The sequence below is a fragment of the Cherax quadricarinatus genome, chromosome 99 (assembly GCF_038502225.1).
Source record: "Cherax quadricarinatus isolate ZL_2023a chromosome 99, ASM3850222v1, whole genome shotgun sequence".
NCBI classification, from domain to species: domain Eukaryota; kingdom Metazoa; phylum Arthropoda; class Malacostraca; order Decapoda; family Parastacidae; genus Cherax; species Cherax quadricarinatus.
Window position 1 is genome coordinate 8332923 of NC_091390.1, and position 4448 is coordinate 8337370.

The 4448-nt window shown below is 42.4% G+C and overlaps 1 non-coding gene across 1 annotated transcript; it reads left to right on the plus strand.

Annotated features, from left to right (window-relative positions):
• The first annotated feature begins 365 nt into the window (after positions 1 to 365).
• Positions 366 to 3256, plus strand: LOC128704767 (uncharacterized). Its single transcript, XR_011390967.1, has 2 exons — positions 366 to 532; positions 2685 to 3256. It is a non-coding gene; the product is annotated as an uncharacterized protein (transcript).
• Positions 3257 to 4448: the final 1192 nt, after the last annotated feature.

The window sequence follows — 4448 nt, forward strand, 5'->3', positions numbered from 1 at the left end:
AATAGTTCAAACCAATCTGGTATGCAGGTGAGGTGATTGCAATCACTGGACAAGATGTAAAGATTGGAACCAGGAGAAGGAAACACCTAGGATAGACATCAGAAGTATGAAACCTGGTACACAAATGACACTGGAAAGTGCACAACCTCCTCATTAAACGAAGGAAATCAACAGTAAACATACTTGTCTTAATAAATCCTACAAAAGAGCATATAATTACAATGAGGTTATAAGCTTTCTTCTGACAAACACTACAAGATGTTTATATATTTCACAAGACAAGAAATATGAGAGAGATTAATTTAATCATGCATTATGCAGTGTAAATTCAGGAATTGTTCAACATCCTTTAATATTTTTCCAGGTCCGTACTGCCCTTACCCTTACAAACAGGTCCTGGACGAGTGCTTCCACCTGAGTACACACAGACTGACCTGGAACAATGCACGCCAGCACTGTCAGGGAATGATGGGAGACTTGGCTTCACCCAAAAACCTCTATGCTCTCAAGACTTTCATTATAGACGAAACCGGTTTGTATAAATAGTTTTCTATTGTGGTACTTTAAATATGTTTTCCTATATCCGACGTGCTCAGTCAATTGTAGGTGACCTGACACATTAATGATGACGCCTACTTTTTAGGCACCATCTTTCATCCATTACCGCTTCATCAAGCACCCAACTATCCCTTTACACTTTCCAGTTGTCCACATGGTCGTTCTCCGCCTCTGATATTGTTTTCCTTCTTTCTGACAAAGGCAAGTCGGTGGTTGTCCTCAATCGTGAGGATTGCCTCTAATGAGCTGAATCCTCGCTGACTGACACATGCACCTACACTCCTCTTGTTTTCAACCTTCTTGATCTTATCTTGAGAACTTTCAGTCATAATCTTTGTACTGTCTCTAATCTCTGTCCTTCTGACTTTGATCTTGTACAACGTTTCCCTGTTATCTTTCCCTCTATACTTTATTTCTATGATCTTAAAATTCACAAACCAGGCGTTCCTTTGCCCCAATTATTTCCTCTCAAGGCTCCGCCTCTTATCCTCTTGCATATTTGTTACTAAAACTATCATTTGTTTTCTTGACTTTTTCACCCCCGTCACTCTCAAGATTTCATCGTATATGTTCGGCCACATCAACCTGAAAAGTTCTTAGTCTCGAAGCTGAGTCTCTCGTTACTCTCTATAGTAATGTTGCTGTGTGTGACAAGTTGTATAGCAGTGGCATTCAGTATCAACGAGATGATGAGTTAGACACATGTGCAAGTAAAGATACCTAGATCCTGCACATGTTTCTAATTCATCATGTTATCGTGATGTAAATAGTTTAGAAAAGTGACAAGTTGAAAACTGAAACACTTATGCAACATTTGTAAATCTTGTCGGTACTGAATACCATTGATATACAACTTGTCGGACACAGCAACATCATAGAATCTTGATACAGAGGACATTACAAAATTCTACTTGTTAACTCCTGGTTCATGACCAACTACCACTGGAGAGTTCCTCCTACCAGTGATAATGCCTTCGTCTGCTGCATGTCCTCTGACTCCAGCATCAATCTTCTTGCCTGTGCTTCAGATTCTTAAAGATTATGGTGCTCATCACCTGCCCTAGGCTGAGGGACTGACTACCATATCTTCCGCTATTTGCTGTATATGTTTCTATTATGTCCATATATTGTATTGATAAAGCCACAGGATGGCAAAAAGTTTACAAGATACATAGATTTTGCACGTGTCTCATTCATCATATTATCTGTATTGAATATCATTGATATTCAACTTGGCCCCTGATAGTTGCTGTGACATGCTAAGAGTATGTTACATTATATACGGCATATGTCACACACCCATATAGGCTGCCTCCAGACCAGCGAACCAGGTGCCAGGGGCCCCACCAAAGCTGTGAAGCGATGTGGTACACTCGTGACACAGCCTTGGCAGACTTTCCTTCACAGCTGGTTGCTACGGTTCTCAGGCCAATAGTCTGTACCTGTGTTCGTGCCACAGCAAGGTGTGCAGGTGTGTCTTGTGCCTTTCTGCTTGTTACTAACCTGTGTTCGTGCCACAGCAAGGTGTGCAGGCCAATAGTCTGTACCTGTGTTCGTGCCACAGCAAGGTGTGCAGGCCAATAGTCTGTACCTGTGTTCGTGCCACAGCAAGGTGTGCAGGTCAATAGTCTGTACCTGTGTTCGTGCCACAGCAAGGTGTGCAGGCCAATAGTCTGTACCTGTGTTCATAATAGTTGCCATATAGTGATATTTAGACATTTAAACACATAAAAACATTAAAAAATATATATACTCAATGTTACGGAATACCAAAAACAGTCAAGTATCACTTCTGCGTCATTGCTACGACGTTATCATGCGTAAAATAAAATATCTCATTTGTAGATGAATGGTTCAGAGAACCGACATGTTGATAAATTAGACACATGTGTCTAATTTATCAAAATATCTCATAACATAACTTAGAAAAATAGTAGAAACAATCTTTTAATTAAACTGCAAAAAAATTGACAGAATTATGAAGTATTTTTTCACATCACTTAAATAAAAAATTAAATTTTTGTATATTTTTTTCTACCATAATAGTGGTCCCCTTCCCTGAAGTCTCACACCTGTATTTCCAGGTCAGAATTACCATTAATAAATCCCTCTTATCCTTGGAACAGGAATTAACTCATATGAAACACTGCAGACGATCCCAGTGTTCGTGGGCGGCGCAGACGAAGGGGAAAACAGACAGTTTAAGTGGGTGAATGGAGAAGCCATTAACAGCAGCAACTGGGCACCTGGTGAACCCAACAACAAACACAATTCTGAATTTTGTGTCGAGATGTTTCTTCACTCACACCCATCACTTAACGATGAATCTTGTGTGTCGGAGCGGCAATTCGTGTGTCAATATCACCCACCTAAGACAAACTAATAACAAAAGGGCATATATACCTAGAAATGTGGCTACAGAGAGCCAGAAGTTAACACTTGAGGGCGAGATGACGGCAGGACGAGTGGCTACATATTTTCAAGATGAAGTGAAGTTTTATAAATGAATTTTAGTGAATCATTTACATAATTCTGTATTCAAACAATTTTTACAATTATGAATTAGATCAATATAATAGCCCCATTAGTATAATTATAGTCTCCACCAAGTAACCTTTAATTTTCCTAAGAGTTCTTAAAGTGTGATTGAATGTTCCCGATATTTTCATAATAAGTGTAATAAACTCTAGCTTTCTCTCATGCTTGTATAAATATATTATTTCTTACATTATACTGTCCCTTGTTGTGCAATGTGTTAATTAAGAGCAGTTTAAGTGGTAACAGTTACTCTAGTGAGTGATGAGAAGGAAGCAGATATAACGTTTGTACATGTATGTTTGGGGGTCTGAAATGGACTAATCTACTTCACAATATTCCTTATGGGAACAAATTCGGTCAGTACTCGCACCTGAACATACTTCTGGAGTGAAAAAATATCGTTAACCGGGGATCCACTGTATAGCTTTCTCTCATGCTTGTATAAATATCGTTAACCGGGGGTCCACTGTATAGCTTTCTCTCATGCTTGTATAAATATATTATTTCTTACATTATACTGTCCCATGTTGTGCAATGTGTTAATTAAGAGCAGTTTAAGTGGTAACAGTTACTCTAGTGAGTGATGAGAAGGAAGCAGATATAACGTGATCAGTACCTATTTACTGACTGAACTGTACTGTGATGACCGGCTCTGAGTGGGGTGGGAGTGGGCTGGTAGGTCTGTGTGGAGACGGAGTGGGCTGGCAGGTCTGTGTGGAGTGGGGGTGGGCTGGCAGCACTGTGTGGAGTGGGAGTGGGCTGGCAGGTCTGTCTGGAGTGAGAGTGGGCTAGCATGTTTCTATGGAGAGAGAGAGTGGGCTAGCAGGTCTGTCTGGAGAGGGGGTGGACTGGCAGTGCTTTGTGGAGTGGGAGTGGGATGGCAGGTCTGTGTGGAGTGTGAGTGAATAGAGAAGTCTGTGTGGAGTTGGAGTGGGCTTGCAGTTCTGTGTTGAGTGGGAGTGGGCTGGCAGGTCTTTGTGGAGTGGGAGTGGGTTGGCAGGTCTGAGTGGAGTGGTACTGGGCTGGCAGGTGTGCGTGGACTAAGAGTGGGCTGGCAGATGTGGGTGGAGTGCGAGTGGGCTGGCAGGTCTGTCTGGAGTGGGAGTGGGCTGGCAGGTCTGTCTGGAGTGAAAGTGGGCTAGCATGTTTCTCTGGAGAGAGAGTGGGCTAGCAGGTCTGTCTGGAGAGGGCCTGGACTGGCAGGTCTGTGTGGAGTGGGAGTGGGATGGCAGGTCTGTGCGGAGTGGGAGTAAGCTGGGAGGTCAGTGAGGAGTTGGAGTGGGCTGGCAGATCTGTGTGGAGTAGGACTGGGCTGGCAGGTCTGTGTGCAGTGGGAGTGTATTGGTTGGTCT